Source organism: Crocodylus siamensis, chromosome 9, assembly GCF_052110815.1.
Source record: "Crocodylus siamensis isolate JL-2025a chromosome 9, ASM5211081v1, whole genome shotgun sequence".
Taxonomy (NCBI): domain Eukaryota; kingdom Metazoa; phylum Chordata; order Crocodylia; family Crocodylidae; genus Crocodylus; species Crocodylus siamensis.
The window spans coordinates 39859347-39885484 of NC_143403.1; the positions used below are offsets into that span (position 1 = coordinate 39859347).

General features: G+C 47.0%; 1 protein-coding gene and 1 non-coding gene across 2 annotated transcripts in view; one reads left to right on the forward strand and one right to left on the reverse strand.

The window, feature by feature from the left end:
* Positions 1–26138, reverse strand: part of FA2H (fatty acid 2-hydroxylase) — an 81413-nt gene that overhangs the window by 40417 nt on the left and 14858 nt on the right. The gene's annotated exons all lie outside the window — the stretch shown is intronic.
* On the forward strand, positions 12058–12130 carry TRNAF-GAA (transfer RNA phenylalanine (anticodon GAA)). Its single transcript has one exon. It is a non-coding gene; the product is annotated as a tRNA-Phe (tRNA).

Here is a 26138-nt window from a genome sequence, read left to right on the forward strand (position 1 = left end):
CCTGGCCTTCAACGGATTTCTGCTTTAGCCATTAGACCAACCTACTCTAGTAAAAAAACAGTGACAAAAATAGAACATGGTCAGCAAAAAAAAAGTTTATTTCAGTGACTCATCCTTTTCCAGTGACAACATCACAGAAAAAAATCCTTATCAGCCCAATTTTTACGAAGTAAGCTACGAGTCTTGCAAACTAGCCACCGCCTAGAAACATCTTGCAAGAATGAAAATGCTCCCCACCCACCATTTCAGTTCTGCAAGTTGGAATTTCTACGTCTTGCGGCAGTGTAACATTCTTCGCATGCATTCCAACAGCAGAAGTGGGATGCTGCCGGATTATAGACAGAAAGGCATTTGTGTCATTACTTTAACAGGGTGTCAACACAGAAGAGAAGATGAATAAAGAGAACCATTATGAATAGAATGCAGAAGTTACTAAGAAACCCAAAAACCTAAGTGCCAACCCCCCCCAAATAATAACCCCCTCCCCCCAAAAAAACCCAAAAAAACCCAAACCAAACCAAAAACAAACCCCAAAGGAAAGAGAACTGGATTGGGCACTTATGATAACAAGAGCAGCTTCTTTTGTCTACCTTTTTCCCCCCAAGCCATACCTGCTTAAGGATTTACAATTGTCTGAATACTGGAAACACACATTAGACTGCAAACTTGGTGGCTAAGTATACAGCAATGAAAACAACGGATTCTAAACTGCCTCCTGTAATCAAACTTAACACCTTCAATCTGCCAGTCATGTACTTAGCGCAATCCCCTTACTAAAACCAACTTGAGTGTACCACTGATATAGCCACAAAACACCTCTAACTTTTTTATTTTTAATAAGAACCAAGACCCAATGATGAAAGAAATGCACCACTGTAATATCACCAAAAGTTGGCCAGTAACTCCCAACACAAACAAGAAGGCATCACTCACAATCCTTGCTGGCTAGATGTCCAGCAGATCCCAGCAGCAATGGACTAATATGCTGTCAAACTCAGATCCTGTTATATGAACTACAGCAATGTTTATACAGTTTAATGTCTGTATGGAAAAACAGCAACTCTAAAAGCTGTCTCTGCTTTGCAACATATATATCCAATTTGCCACCATGCCACTTACACAGCACCTACACGATAGCAACTACTTGTACTGTCAGAAACTTGATTGAGCCAGGGGAGAAGGTGCACAGAGTACTGTTTGAAGTGGGGTGGAATTAAGGCTGAGGCAGAACTGTCTGATTGTCATGGCAGGCCTCCCTCGGTCTGCTATCTGGTACCATGTAAGCCTGTTCCACACTTGGGTTGTCGGTGACTAAACCAGCGCCCTGACCTGGGTTAGCCTGGGTGAGGAGGGTGTGTGGACACCCAGAAGGACTAAAAACAAGATCTACCAAAAGGCAGATGAACTCCCTGCAAGCCAACGGCCATCCATACCTGGAGAGGAGATGGGTGCCACCAGGACTCTGCCTGAAGAATCACCAGTGATGCAAAGCAACTCAACTGACCTTATGTGGAGTAGAGGAGGGTTGTTAAAGCATCTAAGGTGCTCCAATGGTTGCAGCTACCTCAGGACTGACTTCTCTAGAACTCTCTGCTCCACACACCAGAGTATTTATAAAGTGTTCCCCTCTGAAGTTTAAACTTAGCTTTTGATTCATATATTATACCTACATAGGAAACTCAGTCTTGGTTTAAAACATTTTCCTACTTTATTCCTCATTTGTTTATAAATTATAAGTAACTATAGCCAGACAGAAGAACTCGAGACTACGAATTCTTGCCTGAAGAGTTTTATAGCAGCAAACCCAATTAGATGTCACAAAGGACAAGTCCTCTTCACATACATTAGTCTGGAGAAGACAGGAGAGAAATGGGGAAATGTGGATGTCAGCTAGATGCGAGTTAGAGTCCTGACAAGAATGTGCCAAAAATCTAAGCAGGCCATGGCAAAGTTGTCACTATCCTTGAGAGGCCTCAGCTTACGGTGCATATAGCATGTATAATTTATAAGCTTATAGTGTATAACTAAAACTTAAATGCTTACCTCTTGCTACTGTTTGAATATTAAGTTCTCCAACAGAATTAAAAACTACCACGAGTGACATTTACCCACCTGCATGATTTCTACTATTCAGTGCTCAAATCAGGAGATACACGCACAAAAAATGGCAGAAATATTTGCCCTGATGCCATTAAGCCTGCTGTCTCATTGGAACGTTACAAACACAGCAACTAGTTCTCCAAGTAGTAGCGGGTTCTCTTGTAATCTTGTTTTATCTCTCAGTACCAGGTACCAAAAAGGAGACAATATCGCCACTTAGAAAATGTACAGTCTTGCAAGGCAAGAGGTTATCCAATGAATGTACTGTTTGTACAGCTTGCTTAATCTGCTCGCTACCCTTCCCGATTTAGAAACCAGGGCAGACTATTTAAGTATGCTTATTTTTGCAAATTGCTTAAGACTTTAGGGGAGGTAAAAGGACATTGGTACAGACTTGAAAGTTCCATCTGCCATGGAGAGCATGCTAGCGGTCTTGTATATCAAGCATACAGGGCCCAGACTTATGTAAGTGCTGCTGTCAGAGGTAAGAGGTGTTTATTCTTGATCTATGCACATTCCAGGACAGTGTTAAAACACTGGCTGGTTTGGGTAGCATACAGAATTTGCCCTTGCAGTCAAACAGTAGGTTTGGAGCAGTTTCAAAAAGGGCAGATGTTACGTCCTAATCATTATGTGCAGACAAGCTGTAAGCAATACAAATGTGGCAAAACTGCTTCAAACATGTATCTGTACCCAGTGAAAATGTTAGGTTTCAATTCCAAGAAGTTACCAAATGGTGTCTCCAACCCTTTACTGTAGAATGCATTTTGCTCCCTACAAGTTTTCATCTGGTTTTCTTTGGTTCCATCACAGCTAAGCCTGATGGCTAACAAGTATACAATAATCTCATTTTGTCCTCACAAGTCCATAGTTCATCTAGCATTTTGGCCCAGCGAGGGCTCCAATGCCAGGTAATACAGACCCTATGGAAGCACACTAGATGTGGTAAAAGGTAACCTTTGCCATGCTCTGGAAGAGGATAATTGTTGCACTCATTACAAGACAGGAGAGAAATGGGCAGGAGGAGAAGACACGTCTTCCACCAGCTGTTAAATTAAAAGAAAAATTTTTAAATTCCTCTGACATTCTGGCTTTCCTTTAAAGATTTGCATCATTGCTCCTCAGCGAGTAACTGCAGCCCACTACAGAGCTGCTTCTAGAGTTTTAGTCCTCTAACCCACATGGACCACTTGGACAGTGGCTGAACACTGACAGCTAGTGCTGTTCTTGCCCACCAAGTTAGAGAGATGCTGAAGTTCCAGAAAGGTCTGTATAGCTGAAGGCATGAAATGCAGGAACATCCAGCTACAGAGTACCTGAAGAAAAATTAGCTTTACCAGATAAAGAAGATTTCCTAGTGTGGCCTGTGGTCCACAGATTCCTATCCTTGACACTGAAATATTGCTTTGAATAGAGTCCTTAGCAGCCCATATGGGGCACATAAGACACAGGAGGGTAGTATCAAAATACTTTACTACAGGGCTGTCCAACTGATGGCCCATGGGCCCTGGCACATGACCATCTCACCCCTGCAGCATGCTGCCCCCCATAATGTATGTGGCCACTGGCTATGCAGAAGTTGGACAGCCCACCTCAGCTATCTGGAATGGAGAGAGAAAATGCCTGAACTGTATTGATGTTCTCCAGTTCAGGGAGCAGGCTCTGCTGGGATATTCCTGCTCCCTCCTACTTCCATCCACAGTAATGCAGCTTACAGTCCCTCAGGCTGGAAACCTAGCTGGAACCAGCATGAACTATCTGCTTACACTTTAAGAGTGGAAGCAATGTCCAGAGATAGATACAATAGACATTACCTTGTCCCAAATTATTGGTCCTGAACCCACTGAATGAGAGCTCCTGCCACATTACAAGTCCTCCTTCACAAGGTAAGCTAGCCTGCATGGCTGGGTGTTACTTAGGCATGTCGCTTGAACAGAACTGTTCCAAGCTGGCTGGGATGGAACATGTGGGGCTGTTGCTCTCAGCATCCCTGAGAAAGCAGGGTTTTTTGAAGGTGCCTGCCAACACCACAGCAGCCCCTTTGGCTCTGCAGAGAACTGGCGGACCTCCTGTGTCCAAAAAGAAAGGCCTATAATGAGTGGAAGGTTGGATCCACCCCAAAGGAGGAGCACTCTGCACTGGTCCGGGGACCTGTAGGGAGCAAACCAGGAAAGCCTAGGTTGCAACTGAACTCCAACTGGCTACACGTATCAAGGACAATAAAAAGTCCTTTTTTAGATATGTGGCGAGCCGGAGAAAAAGCAAGGGTAACATTGGACCCCTGCTAAACCATATGGGTCAACTGACAACCGACGCCCAGGAAAAAGTCAACCTGCTCAACAGGTATTTTGCATTGGTTTTTCATCTGCCCCAAGGGACAGCTCTGCTGAATACAGTACAGGACGGTGAGGGCAAAGGAGAATTGTTACCCTTCACCAATATTGACCATGTGAAGGAACACCTTGAGATGCTGGACACCTTCAAGTCAGCTGGCCCAGACAGCTTACACCCCAGGGTACTTAAGGAGCTGGCAAGCATCATAGCTCAGCCACTGGAACGGATCTTTGAAAACTCGTGGCACTCTAATGAAGTGCCCAAGGACTGGAAGAAGGCCAATGTGGTGCCTATTTTCAAGAAAGGGTGGAAAGTAGATCTGGGGAACTACAGGCCCATCAGCATGACCTCCATCCCCGGGAAGATCTTGGAGAACATCAAAGAGACCATTCTTGATAAACTGGCTGAAGACAACTTCTTAAGGGATAGCCAGCATGGGTTTGTTGTGGGTAGGTCTTGCCTGATCAATCTCATCTCCTTCTACGACCAGGTGACATATCACCTGGACAAGGGAGAAGAGATTGATATCATATATCTCAACTTTAAAAAAAAGCTTTTTATCTGGTATCCCACGATTGTCTTATAGAAAACCTGGCCTCGGCTACATCACAGTCCGCTGGCTGGGGAATTGGCTCAGAGGTCGGACTCAGAGAGTGGTAGTTAATGGAAGTCAATAATCATGGTGCGCTGTGACCAGTGGGGTCCCTCAAGGCTCCATTTTTGGGTCTATCCTTTTCAACATCTTCATTAATGATGTGGACATTGGTGTCAGGAGCAGACTGGCCAAGTTCGCTGATGACACCAAACTTTGGGATAAAGCATCCACACCCGAGGACAGGATAGTGATCCAGGCCGACCCTGACAGGCTCAGAAAATGGGCGGTACTGCACCTTGGGAAGAAAAACCCGCAACATGCTTATAGGTTTGGCAGTGCTACCTAGCAGCATGGCCAAAAGGGACTTAGGGGTCACGACTGACCACAAGATGAATATGAGCCACCAATGTGAAGTGCAGCCGGCAAAGCGAGCAAAACTCTGGCTTGCATCCATAGATACTTCTCTAGCAAATCCCAGGATGTCATCTTCCCTCTGTACTCGGCTTCAGTGAGGCTGCAGCTGGAGTACTGTATCCAATTCTGGGCTCCACAATTCAAAAAAGATGTGGAGAAGCTTGAGAGAGTCCAGACGAGAGCCACACGTATGACTGGAGGGCAGGAAAACAGGCCTTATGATGAGAGGCTGAGAGCTATGGGACCCTTCAACCTGGAAAAGTACAGGCTCAGGAGGGACCTGGTGGCTGACTGTAAGTACATAAGGGGTGTGCATCAGGATCTGAGGGAATGCCTGTTCACCAGAGCACCCCATGGGATGACGAGGTCAAATGGTCACAAACTTCGTCAAGACCATTTCAGGCTGGACATAAGGAAGAACTTCTTTATAGTCTGAGCCCCCAAGGCCTGGAACAGACTGCTGCCAGAGGCGGTGCAAGCACCTACTCTGGACTCCTTTAAGAGTCAATTGGACATTTATCTTCCTGGGATCCTGTGACCCCAGCTGATTTCCTGCCCCTGGGGCAGGGAGCTGGACTTCATAATCTTCCGAGGTCCCTTCCAGCCCTAATGTCTATGAAATCACCCAAGATCCTTAAGTCATCTCCATTTTATACTGAGGCCCAAACTGAGTTACCTTTTTGTGACCCGTGTGTTGATACAATATGAGCAATGATGAACTGAGGGGGACAAACATGCATAATTTTTAGTAATGGCTTTATTCCAAAGCTCCACAATCTATTTTTATACTCTATCAGAAAAAAAAGTCTACTTGGACTGCCCATCTTGTATGCATACCAGCCCAGCCTCTGGCTTCTTTACTTTTCATTCTATCCAGGAAGAGCACACACCAGCTGCAGAGACTTCCTCAGCCTGACAAAGGGTTTTTAAACCTGAAAGCTTGCTTACATTTTTTTCCCCCAACTATTTATGTTGGTCTAGTAAAAGATATCAGATTCAGCCAAAAACCATTGTCTACTTGGATAATTAGCATATTCCCAGGCCATCTCAGAACTGAGTCAGAGTTCCTCACTGGAGGAAGAAATTAAACAATATGAAACAAGTCAAGATTTATGGCTTTTTTAATATGTGTTTTGCCCCTGGGCAGAGACAAAATAGACATTTATGTGGCTGCGTGCTCACGTTCAGTAACTGTGGAGCTGGAGTTTCAACATGTATGTTCTTTACCCTTCAGAAAGGAAACAGGCACTATGAATTATTCAGCTGGGGAACAATATAGTTTGGAGGAGTATTTAAAGACCTTAACCTCGAGCTTACAGGTTCACCTCAGCAACAGTCACCATGATTTGATGGCTAATAGCAAAATACAGGTCCCAGCAGACAACTGTTTGCTGTACTATTACCCAGCAATACAGTTGTTCATCTCCACCATTAAAAGTCCCAGCAGAAACATCAAGCATTCAGCAGGCAAGAAGACAAAAGCTCATCTCTACAGTTACTTTCTCCTGTAAGTCAAAATGCATTTTACCAAGGCAGCTGTCACTCATGTTGTGATTATTATCTCTTTGCCAGGTACCCCCATCATTGAATACATGCTTACTGAACAGTTAAAAGCTCCCATGTCAAATGGCTTGGAGACAACCCCCCCCCCATATACACACACACACACACACGCTGCCCCCCACAAAACCAAAAACAAACAAACCCTGTCATGTCTTTTCAGGAAGGCAGGAATTTTCCATCAAGAGCTGAAGACCTGAGCCCTCCCAGGCTACACATGGTATCAAATTCTATGGAGAGGTTTTGGTTCTCTTGGCACTTTGCCTACATAGAAGAGTGAAGACAAATTACCTACAGCAGTGGTAAAACACACATAAAAAGACATCTCTTCCACATTTATTTGATTTATATGCTGTCCTTCTCCAAAGAGACTGAAGGCAGCAAATGAGAGCATCTGCACAAAGATGAATTAAGGGCCATTAAAAAGTTACGGCATTTTATCCTAATATTCAGAAGCAGTGTGCATTAACTGCAAATTTGTCCCAAATTTTAGCATCCTGAAGTGAGCAGGCCCGTAGAGTGGCCTCCAATTAAGTTCCAAAGTAAGAAGACTTGCCTGGTTCTAACTGAGGCAATCTTCTGACTGGCCATATCTGACCTCTGTGCATGAGCTATACAGCACTCTGTTATACCAACAGGAAAGCAAAGAGTCAGCTGAATGCAGGCTCTCTGAAGGGTAGCCTATTAAGCATGCCCTTCTACCAGGCACTTCATAGTTACCCAACAACTACACAGCAGGAAAACTGCATTTCACTTGATTAACTAACTGTGCTTTATTATGGCCACTTAGCTTTTTAGGTCTGATTTCTCTACAGCAGCAGTTTCTTAAGATCTGCATTTAAAATGCCAACAACGAGGGCAGTAGTCTCCCAAGGCAAATCATCCATGTCAACACTTAGAACTTCCACAAACTTGTCTGCTATTTACAAGACAGCAAGCTCCTCTCAATGTGGCTACCTCTTTTCTCTCAGGACCTTGTTACAAGTTAATTTGGGTTGACTCCTGGAGCTCTTAACCCCTGTAGTGCCCCTTTAACATTTTTGAGCCTCTTAAAGCACTTTTTAAGCAGCTCTAAGTTAGGCTGCTTCAGGGCAGGATTATCTCTTGATCTGTATAACCCAGCTCCTGTTCCATTAAGGCAGGGGTGGACAATTATTTGGGCCTGTGGGCCATATAGGGCGTTTGAAGAGCTCTCCCACGCCAGGTCAGCACCTCTCCCTCCTGGCACAACTCACCAAACCTACGTGGGAAGGGGTTGTGTGCAGAGTGACAGCCAGTGTGGGTGTGGGTGGGCGGCAACTTCAGAAGGGGCAGCTCAGCTGGGCCCCCGCTACCACCAATGCTTCCTCTGGGTCACTCTTCTACTCTGGGAAGGGGCTGGAGCTGCTGCCTGGCTTCACCAGCAGTGGCCCGGGCACAGAGGCGGCACTGGCAGTGGCACCAGCTGAACAGAAGCTGCTGCTAGGCACCAGGAAAAAGCAAGACCTGGTGGCAGGTGCAGCCACCTCCATCTTGCTGCTCCCACAGCCTTCTCACTGTATCCACCAGGAGCCCACACCAGGGTTGCCCTGCAGCTCCTCCCTGCTGCCAACACTAGCACCATCCCTGGCAGGGAGGAGCTACAAGGCAGCCCAGACGCAAGCTCCTGGTGGCTGCACAGAGAAAGTCCCAGCAGCAGTGAGAGGGAAGCGGCTGCACCTGCCACCAGGATCCAATTTTCCCCCAATGCCCAACAGCAGCTTCTGCCTGGCCCCAGGCTGAGCGCACAGCCTCAGCCCTGGCCCAAGCTCACCCTGTGCAGGGGGTCAGGGTCCCTGCAGAGCCTGCTCTGGACCCACCCCTTCTGGCTACGGTGAGGGGCAGCAGCTTGGGAGAAGCTGCTGTCTGGGTGCTGGGAAAAAGGGGGACTTGGCAGTGTGTGCAGCTAATGTCCCCTATACATTGCTAGGCTCTTCTTGCTGCAGCTGCCCAGAGCCCATACTGGGGCTATCATCCCTACCACTCCCTCACAAGGCATGGGGGCCCAGGGCAGCTTGGAAGCCATGGAGGCAGCAGGAAGGAGCTGCCACAAGTCAGCCCTGGTGTGGGCTTGGGTGGCTGCAGCAAGAGTGGCCAGCAGTGGTGAGGGGGAGGTGGCCACACCTGCCACCAGGTTTCACTTTTTTCCCCAGAGCCCAGCTGCAGCTTTTGTCCAGCCACCACTGCTGCTCATCATGGCCAGGGCAGGCAGGTCCAAAGTGGGAGCTTCGGGGACCCCAACTCCCATGCAGAGCTGGCCAGGGCTGGGTCTAGGGCTCTGTGCTCAGCCTGGGACTTGGGCTCTGCCTGCACAGGTCCCAGCTGGTCTTCATGGGGCTGGGGCTGGTTGCTGCTGGAAGAAGCTGCCACCGCCAGGACTCCTAGAAAACAGTCTGACCATGAAGCCACCCCAGCCCAGCTGCACACCTGGGAGTGGCAGGATGAACCATGGGCCAGATGGCACCTGGACCAGGCAGGACCAAGAGACCTGCTGAGGGCTGGACAAAATCCCTCCCAGCAAGCCGTATTTTGCCCAGCCCTGAATTAAATTGCGGCCACTCCCCAAAGATGCATCACTCAAGCTGAAGGTCTGACAGCAAGATAGCAGTAAGCTGATTAATGTTTGTGTGGCTCATAGTGTAACATACAGCAAGGGCCGCAGGAGCTTCACCAGTATAAGACTCAACCATGACCATACTCCAACCAGAAGACTCATTAAAGGTAGCAAGCTGCCAGTTAAAACTAAGAGGAGAAAAGTTCAGGATACAGACTAGGAGTCCAGAGTCACCTCTCATATATTGTGCTGAGAAAGAACAGAGCACTACAAACATTTATTAAGATAAACTAGACTAAATAAATTGACTGCTTATTTTCATCCAATTTCCTTAAGATGTACTGCAGCACTCACTCTACTACTTGCAGAAACAGCATGGGATTTTAGAAGGGAGGAACTTAAAGCATCTTGGTCATATGAGGCAGAACATAATATGAAGACATTTAGGGGCTAAAGAGTTTGAATCATATTAGCTAAATAATCTACAGTGACTGTCAGCAGCTTTTCACAGTGGCAGGCTGGAATGACTGGCTCAGGTGTGAGGCAGGCTGGCACCAGGACCTGGCCACTGCTTCTTCCGGCTGCTCAGCTGCAGCATAGCACAGGCTGAAGTCCCCCACTGCCAAAGCTCCCTGGGTCTGCAAGCTTGATTTGATTTGCAGGCCATAGGTTGTCAACCTCTAGCCTACAGTGTTGTATAGCTGTAGCCTATGCAGCAGTGTTCCTAGAAATATGTTAGAATATTTGACAATGAGATGGGAAAAGAGCAGGGGTGGGCAATTATTTCAGGCGGAGGACCACTTACCCAGTTTTGGCAAGCTGTCAAGGGCCATATGGATAGCCCTGCCCCTTGACAGGTGCCTCGCCCCCTGGTCACCATCTTGGGACCAATGTCCCAGGGCCAGCACTGGTGTGGCCCAGAGTGGGGCACAGGCTGGCAGGGGTCTGTGGAGCCCAGCTGGGATGCACCAGCAAGGAGAGGGGGGAGCTGGCCCGGCTCCATAGAGCCCCTGTTGACCGGGACCCTGTACTCTTGCCGCCTTGCTCTGGGCCCCACTGGCGCTGGCCCTGAGACACCAGTGTGGGCCCCATGATCCTGCTGGCTCCTGAGCCCACTCACTCCCAGTGTCCCCCTCAGCCCCGCAGTACAGGCAGGGGGCAATGCACACCACTGCCTCTGTGCTGCCCAGTGTGCGAGCTCCGGTCAGGCAGCAGCAAACATTGCCCAATGCAGCAAACAGGGGGGCTGCTTTCCTCCACACCGAGCAGCTGCTGCCACCATGGTGCAGCCCTGATGGGCAAGCCCATAGCCAGTGCGAGGCCCAGGCTGGAAGCAGGGTTGAGTTACAAGCTAGTGCTGAAAAGCGGCCCTTCCCCTGCCCCGTGGCCAGCACCCCGTGCTGCAGCTGCTCGCAGCCTGCCTGCGGTTACCTATGCCTGCTCAGGTCAGCTCTGTGCCGGCTGCAAGTGACAGCAGGGAACAGCAGGGAGCACCAGCCATGGGGCGGGGGAGGGTGAGCGGGAAGGGGAGGAGCCGCTTTTTGCCACGCTCAGCACCAGCTTGCTCCCTGCCCACAGTCCTTCTCTGCCTCCCCCCCCTCCCTTCTTACCTGAGTTTCCAGCACTGGTGCAGCCACATGGTCCTAGGCCAGCGTGGACCACATGTTCCAGCTGTGGGGGGCAGGGCCAGGCAGCAGGAGCCTGCTGGGGCTTCCCCTGGGTTCTACTGCCCCTGGCACCTGTCATCTTTGACAGGAACCAAGGACAGATGAATATAATTTTGTAAATTTTTTTAGGGGCCCTGTGGGCCGGATAGAATGGCCTAGTGGGCTGCATCCGGCCCACAGGCCATATTTTGCCCACCCCTGGAAAAGAGGACCCCCATGATTCTTCACAATATGTTATGTACATTCTCCCTGCACTCTAGAGTACTTCAGGATCCATTTTATTTTGTGCCACGAAAAGCTAAGAAATCAATTTTTTTTTTTAGTTAAAGCTAAGTGAGTAGTGGAAGTTATCTGGTTGCCTTGGAGACTACAGATCTCTTTATTCAGGTTTCCTTGAACAGAAGGTGATGCAAACTTCCATATCTTGCCTCAAAAGTCAGGTACACTGGTTTTGTCTTGGTTATATGCTTCATTGCTGGGATTGCTGATAAGTACAGAAAGAATTTATTCTGTGGAAGCTGCAGTAAGGACATCTATTCTACTAAGACTATGTCTGTATTTCCATCAGTCAGTGCACACTAGGTATTAGCCCACGTCCCCAGACAGAAGAAACTAGTTTCTTCCCTATCACAATTAATCCCGGGGAAGCCTGTCACACCAACATGCACTGCATATGTAGCAAAGCAGGGATTTTCAGTAAAGCTGGAACTTGAATAGATTTAGCTGAAGCATTGGTGGTTCAGTAATAGACTTCTTTCCTGCCACGTGGGAGGCCCAGGTTTGATTCCTGGCCAATACAGGTTTGTTCTGTGCCAGCCAAAGTAGCTCAATTGGGAGAGCATTGGACTGAAAATCTAAAGGTCCCTGGATCAATCCTGGGCTTTGGTAGCCTTCCGGCCTTCCTTTGTTAGGCTAGGTATCAGGAAAAACTTCATGGTAAGGGTGGCCAAAATTTGGAATGGGTTTCCAAGAGAGGCAGTGCTCTCCCCTACCTTGGGGATCTTTAAGAGAAGGCTGGATAGGCATCTGGCTGGGGTCTTCTAACCCCAGCACTTTTCCCTGCCTAGACAGTGGGTTGGACTCAATTATCTGTTGAGACCCCTTCCAACCCTGGCATCTATGAACATCTATTTAATTCAGTCAGCAGTGAACCAGCTAGACTATCACTCCATACTATACACTGTTTTACCTTCCCTTTCCCCTCCCCCTCCCCCTCCCTTCTCTCCCATTTAACAAAGAGCTTCTGAAGAGTTCCTTTACCCACTATTACACTTGATTTGAGTATGACATGCTCCCTTCCTCCCACCAGATTATGACAGTATCAAAATTATATATGTGGTTCAAGTACAGAACTAACACTATAATTGTTTTAAAACAGTGGTTTTTCAACTTCATTGGACCTCAAAGCACCCCTCAGGAAAAAAATGCCACTTTCACACTTTTTTTTTTTTTTTTTAATATAGATAATTCTTTTTAGCAATTTCTCAGTTGCAAAGAACTCAGAAAGACCATTCTTCATGCTATGGATTCTTATTTGAAACCTCCGGGTTTAGTGTTATAAATCAGGGATGTGTTTGCACCCTAATAGTCCTAATATTGCACAATACCCTTAAGAGGATCTCGCAGCACGCCAGTGTTCTTTAGCACCTTGGCTGAAAATCACTGCTCTAGACTCTATAGAGTATTGAGGAGAAAGCCAGCAGTAGGCTTAAGTAGTCTCAAAGAATACAGGAAGAATGAGAACAAAGAAGAAAATGGTGAAGGAAATCTGGGAGGACATATGCTCAGTTGCTTTTCTCCAAGGAAAAAGGTACTTAAGAAAGTGTTTAAATATTGGCTTAATGCACACTTTTCAAATGAAAGCTAACATTGGACTTTAACTTATACCTAGCAAAATGGTCTCAGCACAGGATTTAAATACTTGGCACAAATATAGCTTCAATAGTTACATAAAACCATTTCATTTTACACTGTCGTCAGTTATAAGAGCCTTCTGGGATCCAAACAAAGATAAAGAAAGAGAGAGAAAGAAAAAGAAAAAGAGAAGTGTGAGTGAGCGAGAAAGAGAGAACAAGCAAGAAAGAGAAAAAGAAAAAAAGAAAAAGAAGACGTTGTACATTCCTAGAGGCTAAGCCACGGTTACATTATAAATGCATAGACAAAGTTAAGTACCCCATAGAGTTCCCTAAGCCAACACTTTTGTAAATCCCGTTTTGAATAAATTGGACTGATACGTATCTATTGTGAAGCAATCTGCAAGTCACTAACCAGAGACTTACTCGCATGCAATTTTAGGTAGAAGTTAATGATCCAGCTGCAACAAAAAGGCTTCCCTAAAATGAAAGTATTTCTTTGAAGTTGAACCTCAAGATGCTTAGAATTTGTTTGTTGGGCAATCCAGCCATCTTGCAAAGGAATCACCACAGTATTCATTGGCTATATCTGATGTTTGGAGATACTCACAAAAAGCTGATTGCTACTCAAGTATCATCTCAGTCCCTAGATATCACATTAAAAAAAAACTACACCAAACTCAGGCAGACAGAAGAGAAAAAATAGCATTAGAAAAACAAGTATCTTAGCATTAGAAGTCCTAAACATCTTATGCTGATGTTCTTGACCAGTTACCTAGTTAGAACATCTTACAATTAAAAAGGGAGGCACCCTCTATTTTTGCAGCACAAATCAATGCTGAATGTAGGTTGTGAAGTTCCAACACTTACCTGAAAAGATCTAAGACTTCATGCTAGCTTCCACCAGAAGATGCTGAGCTATCATACTGATTTGGGAGGGGGTGAGGGTGGCAGTGGGGGGGAAACCGAGACAGGGAGGAGGGAGAGAGACCTTGGGTGCATCTACACATGCAATTAATGCAGCTGAATAAATTCCAGTACAGTTCATGCTGGAGTTTATTGCACCCAGGTGCCACTTTTGCACATGAGCCGCAGCATGCTCCTGGGACCAAGGCATGCTGAGAGGGGCAGAACAGGCCCTGGGGGTCAGTCTGCCAGCCTGGGGCTGCTCCGGCTCAATGTGCTGTGGAAGGCCTGGCTAGGGCATGAAGGTGCTTTAGTGTGGGGCTAGCCAGCTGGTGGGGGGAGGGGGGATAGGGACAGGGAGGGGAGAGGGGCAACAGGCACCTGCTCACTTAGATTTAGCTGCATAGCCCCAGCTGGGTTCTTTGGCTGCCTAGCAGCTCCCCATGGCAGAAGGCAGCCACAGGGAGTTACTATTAGGTGACCATTTAACAGCCTACATTAAAAGCAGTTTTCTGGTCTTCAAGGTAGTCAACCTGGATGATCTCTGTAACCCATTTAAACCACTTTCCATTACTAAAAATGAAATGTGACACACAGTTGCAGCTTTAACACAATGAGAACAAGATTTTCACAAGTTGAACAGGGCCTCCTCTGCAAGATAAAATCACCACGTACAGGGTTTGTGGTTTGTTTTGTTTTGTTTTGTTTGTTTTTTTAACTTCAGTGGGCTTCCTGTAGCATTGTGTATTCAGGGAAACTTCTGTTTGCCTTGCTTTGCAAAGAGTGGCTGGAAAGTCTGCCACTAATAAGCATGAAGACAAAACTCCCAACTCTACCTGAATAGATTCTGGACACTCCAGATTAGCTTCTACCCATCTCACCTTTCCTGAATACAAAAAGGGATGAGAATACACCCCTGAAGAGGATGTCCAAGTAGAAGGGAGACTGAGTTGCGGATTTCTCCCACCAGAAGTCTGTACTTGTACTGTGGCTGTTGCAGAAAGGGGACAGGCACACAAATATTATGCTATCCAAGCCCAAAATTAATTTGATTGGATGCTAGACTGAAACATAAAATACTTCAGCGCCTGTTTCTTCCCCTGGAATGTATGCATGCCTGAAATTCCTCTGCCCACATGACATCCCACAAAGGTTCTCAGAGTATAACAGGCATTGAAATAGATTTATTCCTGCCACAAAGATGCCATCTCCAGAAGTAAAATTGTTCCAGATCTATCTGACTGCATTTCCAGCCTCAACCCCATGACTTCAGCTGGAATGAGCGATTAGTAGGAGGAAGCTTTCAGTTTTGTCCCATTGTCCAGAAGTAAAAAAACCCCTAAAAATACAAGTGGTCCCAGTCAACATTATATTAATCTAATTTTATACTGGTGTAACTCCACTGATCACAGGGAAGCCAAAGTGACAGTAGCGAATAAGGAATCTGGAAAACTCATTTTGCAAGGACTCTCTAAAGCAGGGGTTCTTAACCTGGGGTCCACGGACACCCAAGGGGTCTGTGGATAGATTTCAGGGGGTCCATGAACTTGGATGGGAAACAAATTACATTTTTATTTTCACTAACCTCTAACTGAAATTTAGCATTTCCTTCAATTATGAATGTAGGCAACAAACCACAGTAATATTAGCAGTACCTGTGACTTTGTCACCAACAGAAATCAGATATTTTCATATCACATTACAGTTGTTGCAGATATCTTGAAATATCGTTTGCACTCATCACTACTTTGAAATTACGGTAGTTATTAGACCCGCTGCTAGATCGCACGTGATCGCAGTCTTCCCGTCTACAGACGCTCATTATTCTGAGAAGGGGTCCATAGGCTTCACCAGACTGCCAAAGGGGTCCACGGCACAAAAAAGGTTAATAACCCCTGCTCTAAAGCCAGCCCCATCACTCATAACCATCCCCATTTTCCCCTATCTTACTACCTATTCACTATAAATGGAATGTGTTAAGGACATTTCACAGATCATCCTTGCATAACCAATGTCAGACTCACTGCTAGCATCTGTTAAAGTAAGAGTTTGACAAGCTTTCAAATGCAAGACATTCTTCCTCAGAAATGAGGAAGAATGCCTTAGATTCAGAAGCTTGTCTAACTTTACCCCTACATAGCTGGTCCAATAAAAGATATCCATCTAAGAAATCCTTGCCTCTCACATAATTTTTGGACTATTGGAGCTACAACATTACTCTCATACTACTACATAGGTCCTCAGAGCACATTTGTGACTAGCTTCTGTTACCCAGTGCATTCTGTTATGTCTGTAGCATTACACAAAGCGTTTTAGGCACCGTGGGCTACGCCTGTAAAGGCAAAAGTCCTGAGAGAAAGACAGCTTAACCATTCTACCTCAATCCTCTTTTCAGAGTTATAGGACAAAACAGTCCCAGTATGACATATGGCATTTAGGAGTCTCCTATAAACTAGGAATAACTAGACTAGTGCCAGCCGACTGATCACTACCAACAACATGGAGCCTGGGGAGCAAAGAATCAACTAAACTGATAGACTTGGAATAAGGAGGTAAGGCAGAAAGCAGAACAGGGACTTAAGATCTTCAGACTAAGAAATACCACCATGAACAAGCTACAAGTAACACCAAAATTAAGCCTCAAAAAGCCTCAAACCACTTGCTGATATAGCGGTTCTCTCTACTTCATACACATGCTTAAAAAATGGAATTAATGAGTGCCTTGCGTTAGATTTTAATGCAATGCTACTGATGGTATTTAGACAAATGAATACTACAGAAAATCTCCAGGAAGAAAGTCCCATGTTTATCAATCTTCAAATAAACTGGAGTCCCCAGAAGCCTCAAGTAGAATGCCTTTTCCTCCACAGGAGTATACTTGGTAGCCATGTTGGTCTGAGACAAAAAGACATACAAAAAACTAGAACTCTTGGTTCCAAAATGACACCTTTTATTAAACCAACTGGAAAATGGCAAGAAAACTGTCCTTTTCTGCAAGCTTTTGGGATCAAAGTCCCTTCATCAGGCTCTGGGAAAAGTGTAGATGTTACAAGATGGTAAAAAAGTCCCCATAGGTAGGAAATAAACTTCATTTTTGCGCAGAGGGAGCTGAAGATGGAAGGCTGTCCCTCTGGGTCCATGAGAGTGTCTTTGTGAGCTGTGCTGAGTAGCTCTTTGATGTGTTGATCAGGTTGGTCTAATAAAAGGTACCATTTTGGAACCACGAGTTCTAGTTTTTTGTATGTCTTTTTGTCTCAGACCAACATGGCTACAAAGTACACCCCTGAAACATGGAAGACGACAAATTTTAGCCGATTTTGAATTCTAAACTTCATTGCAGAACAACAAGAAAGTTTTTTTTATTACCACCTTGCCTGCCATCTGACACCTCCAGGGAAGGACTTCTACGTGAGCAACACACCAAAGAGCTACTCAACACAGCTCACAAAGACACCCTCATGGACCCAGAGGGACAGCCTTCTATCTTCAGCTCCCTCTGTGCAAAAATGAAGTTTATTTCCTACCTATGGGGACTTCTTTACCATTTTGTAACCTCTACACTTTTCCCAGAGCCTGATGAAGGGACTTTGATCCTGAAAGCTTGCAGAAAAGGACAGTTTTCTTGCCATTTTCCACTTGGTCTAATAAAAGGTGTCATTTTGGAACCAAGAGTTCTAGTTTTTTGTACGTCTTTTCCTCCACAGGAAAAGCAAAGAATAGGGTGGTTAACACACCACTTCTGAACTTATCTTTTAAAAAGAAAGCAGTCACCAAAGTTATTTGAGAAGAGATTTCTAAGGGCTGGCTTCAAGAGTCCTCTCTCACCTACAGGGTGAGAAGAAATAGAGCTAACCTTGCCCTGAAAAGGCCAGTAACAGTCACAAACACATTGTCCAAGATGTGCATTACTACAAATGCCACCTCACTCCCATTCAGTTCTTCTACAAGCTCTGGAGTCGATTACTTCAGTATGCACCACAGACTGAACTGTTGCATCTTCCTTAAAAGCAACACTATTGTACAGGTTTTCCAGACAGCCTGGGAAAGTCATTTAGGCCTAGAGATTCTTATCAGCGTGGCATCCCAAGACTCTTTCTAATCAGTGAGCCATGTCCTTTTATAACCACTAGCCTGCCTTAAGAAAAAAAAAAGCAAGCTTCTTGCCAAGGAAATATCTTAAGGTGCTGTATCCAGATACCTTCACAGTCTGTTTGAAACAGTATTCCTGTATTTCCAGATTTCTGCAAGAGCAAGAAGGTGAAAGACATGCCAATTAAGGGCACCATTGGAAGGAGTAATTCCTGAGACAGGAGGTAATACAAGCTGGAGGATAAGTAATCTATTTTATGGAGGATAAGTAATCCAGTAATCCACGACCAAGATTAATCCAGACTGGGTCATGAGTGACTACAGGGCTACGGGGGCTGGGCTCAAGGGGTTGGGGGCCCAGGCAGATTTTTGTCCGGTGCTCCCTGTTTCAGGCCGCAGTCCCAGAAGGGAAGGACGCATTGAGGAAGTGAACCAACGACTCCAATGCTGGTGCCACTGAGAAGGCTTTGGATTCCTTGACCACAATGTGCGCTTCAGGGAGAGAGGACTCCTGGGAAGGGGCAGCATCCACCTCACAAGGAAAGGGAAGTCCCTGTTCAAGGCCAGGAAGGCTGATCTTCTGGACAGGGCTTTAAATTAAAATTGCTGGGGGATGGGGATACACAAATTCAAACAAGTCCAGGGACCAACATACAAGTAAACCCTTTAAATAGGGACACTGGGAGAGACACCTTTGTGGGAGCTGAGGTAATAGTTCTCCATCAGTGGGGCAGGAAGACGAGGGCCTCAGTAGGCCAACTCAGGTGCCTATATACTAATGCCAGGAGCATGGGGAACAAGCAGGAGGAGCTAGCCCTCCTACTCTCCAGTGTGCATTATGATCTATTAGGGATTACAGAGACCTGGTGGGACTCTTCACATTACTGGAGTGCAGCTATCAAGGGCCACACCCTACATAGAAAGGACCAGGCGGGGAAGAAAGGTGGAGGTGATGCTCTCTATGTGGGAGAGCAGTACATCTCCTTGGAGGCTGACATCAGCTCCAAAAATGGACAGCTTGAAACCCTCGGGGTTAAGTTGCAGGGGGAGGGAGGGTGGTGGGTGTAGCAAGAGAGACCTAACTGTAGGTATATCCTACAGGCCACCAAACCCAGGGGAGGAACTTGATCTGGAGTTCAAGCAAGAATTGACTGAGGCTGCATGTGCACATGACATGGTCGCCATGGGCAATTTTAATTAACAAGACATCTCCTGGGATGAAGACTGGGCCAAGTTGGATCAGTCGTAATCCTTCTTGACCTGTGTCGAGGAGTTCTTCCTGACTCAGGAGATGCATGGGCCAACCAGAGGCGACGCTCTACTAGACCTGGTCCTGGCCAAAGGAGATGACCTGGTGACCAACTTAAATAGAGGGAAGTCTGGGCAACAGCAGCCACTGAAGTAAATTTAGTCAGGCTTTGGGCTCTCTGACTAGAAAAAAAAACAGACAAAGACCAGAATTGTTAATACTGCTTATTTCAGGTATATGTTTTGAGATTTAAAAAAATCCTGCATTATTACTCTGTGCACAGATGTCCAATTAAGTAAGTTTGTTTTAGTTTCTTCAAGGTCGTATTTTTTTCTCTTTATCTGTCTTAAGTATAAAAATGCTTAAAAACTGAGGGAGGGGGAAGATTCCTTTGAACAGACAAGTGAGTGATTCCCCTTGCTGTATGAAATCCTCCCTGTGATCATAGTATAGCCCTCAATAAAGAAAAGCTGGCTCTGTCAGTTCTGATTCAACCACAACACGAAGTTTGATTTCTTCCACACCATGAAGCCACTGTCTGATGTAAAGCACACAAACTGGATAGCAGGATTGAAATTTGCATTTAAGTCCAAAACTTCAACAAGCTTAGGTCCCTAGTAGGGCAAGTGTTGCCAGGGACCAAAGGCGAAAGGCATGCATGAAGAGTGGTAACTATAGGCCAATCAACCTAACTTCCATCCTAGGGAAAATCCTAGAAAAGTTCATCAAGGAATCTGTGATAAGTTTGCAGAAGGTAAGATTCTGAGTGACAGCCAGCATGGCTTCATTGCAGGTAGGTCTTGCCTTACCAACCTTATCTCCTTCTATGCCCAGGTAACTCGCCACCTGGACACAAGAGAGCAGGTTGACATTGTATGATTTCCAAAAGGCCTTTGATCTAGTATCCCACAATGTCCTCGCGAGAAAATTGAAGAGTTGTGGGCTTAACTCCAAGACAGTCAGGTGGGTGAGAAAGTGGCTGCAGGACAGAACCTAGACAGTCATAGTGAACAGATCTGTGTCATCCTGGCAAGAAGTGGGCAGTGGTGCCCACAGGGGTCGGTGCTTGGTCCAGTACTTTTGAACATCTTTATTAATGATTTGGATGTGGGGACGAAGAGCTCACTGGCCAAGTTCATGGATAACACCAAGTTGTGAGAGAATGTGGTCATGCTTGAAGATAGTCTACAATTACAGGCAGACCTAGGCAGGCTAGCAAGTTGGGTGGATCAGAACTTGCTATATACAGCATGCAAACACAAATCATGACAGATATTTTTTGTAACAGAGTTAAAATAGGTTATAGTAGGTGTTTGACTTTTAGTGTATGATTTATTTTTTTTCTGGTTTCAAAATGGCAACCCTCCCCTCCCAAAAGGAGTATTTCCAAGGGGCAACAGGGACTTCTGGTGGCAAAGCTCAGGAGCTTAGGGGGTGGGGCTTCCAATCCCAATATGACAACCAGGGGGTGGGGCTACCCATGCGGCCCTCAACAACTCACCAACATTCATTAAGCGGCCCTCCAGCCAAAATAGCTGCCCATGCCTGCCTTAGTAAGTGACATTTGGCACACAGTTCCCTGATGTGGATGGCCTGGTGTCTTCCTTCAAAGAAAGCCTTCAAACACTGTTCAGGCCAACAGACCTGGTACCAGAGTCTGTCACCAATCAAAGTGGGGACTCACATGGCACTGTGCTGCTGCCACCAGAGCATGCGCCCACATGGTGGAATTTGCAGTTCAGCACAGTCTGTTATCATGCCAAGCACATGCAGCATTACCAGAGTTTGTGAGCAAGGAGCTGAAATCATACCCAGCACATAATGCATGCTTAAGCTTTGCAATTTCTTAAGAGTGAGGTGACATTTGTGCCTGACAACACCTGGCTCATGGAGCTCCTGATGAGGTTTGAAGGCCAGCAGGCTGTGATCTACCATGCACACAACAAACTGATAGATTTGAAAATCTGAGTCAAACACAGTATGGTAAGAACTGTCAACCTGTCCTTGTGAAAGCCAGCACAGAAGGGATCTGTTCCAAGCAATAGTTGTGATGCTGATCCAGTACTACATTTGTGACCTGCTACTGCCATTGCAGTTCAGAAAACCAGCTACCCCCTTCCTTAGTGCCGCTTGCATTTTGGACCCCAACCAGGTGCCCATTCTAAACTGTGACCCTCAGCTACTGCAAGCTATCTTGGAATGGGGGAAAGAACATGACAATGAACGTGCTGCTTATGGGAACTTCAGAGAGTGCTGGATGTTTGTGTCTGTGTTTTGGGACTTTGCCTGTGCCGGTTTCCACATCTTTACACTCTGGCAAGATGCTGCCTCACCATTCCAACAAACTCAGTGGACACTGAGCATACCAGCTCAGTGTATAGACTTGTGTTCACCCCAAAGTGACAGAGAAAGTCTCCAGCAACTGCATCTGGGTGCAGCATGCTTGCATTTAATGTCTCAAGATTAGCACTGTTTCAATAAACTCTTTTTATAATGTCCTTTATTAAAGTGTATTGTTTTTAGATGGAATTAGTTGGTATCATGCTGTGCATAGCTTTGTCTTCGTAAGATATTTCAGGTTAGACAGCTTAATTAGTATAAATAGCTGGTATTAGTTAATGAAGTATAAATAGCAGGGGTACACTGAAAGATTTTTTTGGCCAATACCGATGGCTGATTATCAGCCAGCAATACTACCTGATAACGATCTGATAGCAGGTATACAGTCCGGCAACCAGAGAGAGTCTGTCCAGTACGTCTGTGGGGGGCAAGGGGAGCAGACTGATGCCCCCATAGTGAGGGAGGTAGTGGGGCTGGGGCCCCTGCCCAGTCAAAATGAGGCGGAGTGGGATGGAGCAGCAGGTGGCTCATCTGGGGGGCGAGGGCTGGGGGCAGCTCTCCATTGCTGTGTACACCCCTGGGGAGGCATGGGGGCATGTGCCCCCCAGATATGGGCAGAGAACAAGGGCAGGCTGTAGGCTCAGGGCCAGGGGTTATGTCAGCCTCTTCCCGGCGGGAAGGCTGAGCCAGGGCTCAGCGCAGGGCAAGCAGCAGCAGTACTGGGAGTGGGGCTACAGGATAGGCTACAGCCACCCAAAAATTTGGCTGCGGTACCACAGCCCACCCCAACCTGGTCCAGCCCCACTGCCAGGAACAGGCTGGCGCAGCCTCTGGTCCCAAGCGCCTGCCCTTGCCTCACATACATATCCAGCAGGCACATGTCCTTGGGGGTGCACGCAGTGAGGGGAAGCTACCTCTCCCCTCCACCCCCCATGGACAAGTCACCTCACCTGCGCAGCACCTGCCCCATTCCCTCCCTCACCATGAGGACCTCAATCTGCCCTACCCCATTCCCCTTCCCTCTCCCTCCCCTCCTCCCCCCCAGACTTAATGCTGGACACTGTTCTCCAAGATGCCAAGCTGCATTCCTGGCTGTGTGCATGCTGCAGCTGCACACATGCACACAACATTTATCAGTGACATTGTCAGCTACAATCGGCCAAAAAAAAAAGCCAATTGCTAATGATGTCAGTTTTTCTCGTATCAGTGCAATCTGATATGGACCAATATATCCATGCACCACTAGTAAATAGTATTATTTGCAATTCATGGTGTGCATAGCTTTATTTTAATAAGATATTTCATTTTAGTCCTTAATTAAATACTTAGGTTGCTTAATAAAGCATCATTTAATGTCTTCTGTGAGCTTAATCCTCTGATTAAACCTGTGGAAGCCGTTAACCACAGCTTAGATTACATCATAACACGTCAATTGATGGTTTGTATGGGTTTAATCAAGGGACTAAACCAGCAGAAACCTTTAATTGATGTGTTACAGTCTAACTGGTGGTTTGGAGCCATCTGACAATCCGTAGGAGGGTGAGACTGCTGGGGCCTGTTGGCCGGAGGTTTAGGGGGACCTGCTGCACTCACCTTGCAAAAATGGGCGGCTGCCCCCAGGATCTGCCCATGAAATCAGATGGCCAGTGGCTTGCATTTGGTAGACCCCTAATCATAAGTCCTGTGCCCCGCTCCCTAACCATTTCCATTGCCCTCCACTGAACTCTCCACGAAGTCCACATCCTTTCTGTAGTGAGGGGCCCAAATTAGACAGTACTCCAAATATGGCCCCTCCAGTCCCGAATAGAGGGAAAGAATCACTTCCCTCAGTCTGCAGGCAACACTCCTACCAATGCAGCTCAGTATGCTGTTAGCCTTCTTTGCAACAAGGGCATACTGCTGGCTTGCATTGTTTCTTGTCCACTGTAACCCTCAGGTCCTTTTCTGCAGACTTGCTACTTAGCCAGCCGGTCCCCAGCTTTTACTGGTGCATTGGATTGTTCTGTACTAAGTGCAGGACTCTGCACTTCTTATTGATCCTCGTGAGATTTCTTTTGGTCCAATCCTACAATTTGCCATGGTTTCTCTGAATCCTAGCCCTATCCTCCAGCATATCTACTACTCCCCCCATCTTGGTGTTATCTGTAAGTTTGCTACAGGTGCACTCTATCCCATCTTCTAGGTCATTGATGAAGATATTGAAAAAAAACAGCTCCAGGGGTATTCTGCTTGATACTGGCCATCAACCAGACATCTAATAGGGGTGTAAATAGCATTTAAGTTATACATTTAACCTCCTCCAATTACATTGGTTAAGTGGTTAACCAATAGCTCATAACTAGTTTAGTTACCTCTGGGAGGAACCCTGGGCCCTTATGTCTTCACCATGTGCCTAACATTGTGTGGGCCCCCAGCCACTTGCAGGGAGCTGCAGAAACGGGGTGGTGGGCATGGCTGAGCCCCCAGGGATTATGGCCTAGCTGCAGAGCCACAGCTTCCCCTCGCCCCCACAGGCAGGGCTTGGGGACCTCTCCTGTGCCTAGATCTTGCTGCGACAGGGAGGAAGGGAGGGATGGAGGTGCCGGGCCTCCCCCCAGGGTTCAGACAGGGCTTTTCTGCCACAGCAGCGAGACTCCCGGCCCTACAGTAGGTCTGCCCAGCACCCCTGCAGTGGTGAGGCCCAGTCAAGGCAACAGACTCCCTGCACCTACCACTGCATTTGTGCCATTGTGGCCCAGACCTGGAAGGCTCCTCTGTGCTCCTGGGCCAGGCCCTCTCTGACTCACCCCGAAGGAAGAGGTGGGAGGGGTCCAGTCCCAGCAGGATCGCCTCTGCCGCATGAGCAGCATCCTTTCCCATCCAGTCTGTAGCATTGGGCTACACGGGGCCTTGCTCAGCCCTGAGGCAGGGCCTAGTGCATAGTAGGCTCGACCTAAGGAGCTGCAGCAGATGAAGTAGGCAAGGCTGGGCCTGAGGGGGTTGCTGCCAACCCCTTGCATGGTGAGCACAGCCCCAGGGTGTTCTTGAGGGGACTCATGTGGGGGCCTGCCACCTCTCTTCCTCCTTCTCTGTGGTGGTGGGGTCTAGGCTCATGAGGTCTGCAGCCCCAGCCCCAGCCCCAACCTTTGTCCGTGGGAGGAGGGGAAGCTGTGGCTCCACAGCTGGGCAGTGCCCCCTAGTGGCTCAGCCATGCCTGCTGCCCCCCAACCATGGCTCCCTGCCAACAGCCTGGGGCTCACACAGCACCAGGAACACAGTGAAAGTATTGGGACCAGAGCCATTCCTGCTAGAGGTCAGTAAACAGTAAACAGCAAGTGGTCAAAGGTATAAATATAAAAGTTGTTTAAGCATTTATATCCATATGGACTACTAAAATGATCTCTTTAGTAAGATTCTGGATGTGTATTACTTAAGCAGAGCTACACTTGCCCATGCCAGAGTAAAGTATATTGGAGTAATTCAGTTAAAACTCCCATTCAGGCTGGAATTTTTTAGTTGTGTAGCTAGCAAAGAGAAGCTATGTCTACACAAGTTATACAGAAAGACTGTGAAAGAAAGGCGTATAGCTGGCACGTGAAGACCAAGAAAGAGGCCCAAATCAAAGACAGTACCCAACTTATGGCCCTGAGGTGACAAGCAGGATCACAGTATCATAAAAAAGTAGGGCTGGATGGGACCTCAAGAGAACGGCTGGTCCAAACCCCTCTTCTCCACTCCTCTCCTTCCCTGCCCCCTCCCCCAACATAACCCACCCTCCATCCTCTCAAAACACATGTTGACACTCGAGCCAGGATCATCCCCATGTAAAATATTCTAGGTAAGTGTTTATCTAACCCAGGGTGGACAAAAGCAGATCTGGCTGGCAGCTGGACTCCATTTCCCAACAGTCACTGCTTGCATTGCTGGGCTGGTTTCCATGGAGACCTCAGGAGCAAGAGGCCAGAGTTTCCATGGAGACAAGCCCCAGCAGCACTGGCAGGACATTTCATAGATCATTGAGTCCAGCCCCCTGCCCAAAGGGCAGGAAGTCAGCTGGGGTCATAGGATCCTAGCAAGATACACATCCAATTTACTCTTGAAGGTGTTCAGTGTAGGTGCTTGAACCACCTCTGATGGCAGGCTGTCCCAGACCTCAGGGGCTCGGACAGTAAAGAAATTCTTCCTTATGTCCAGCCTGAAATGGTCTCGCAGTAATTCATGACCGTTTGACTTCGTCATCCCTTGGGGTGCTCTGGTGAAGAAAGGTTCCCCCAGATCCTGGTGGTCACCCCTGATAAACTTATAGGTGGCCGTCAGATCAGCCCGTAGTATGGGAAACAAGCAGGAGGAATTTACCCTCCTGCTAGCTGACACCAACCCGGACATAGTGGGGATCACTGAAACATGGTGGGACCCAACGCATGACTGGGCAGTGAATGTCAAGGGTTTTAGGCTGTACAGGAGGGACAGGATGGGAAGG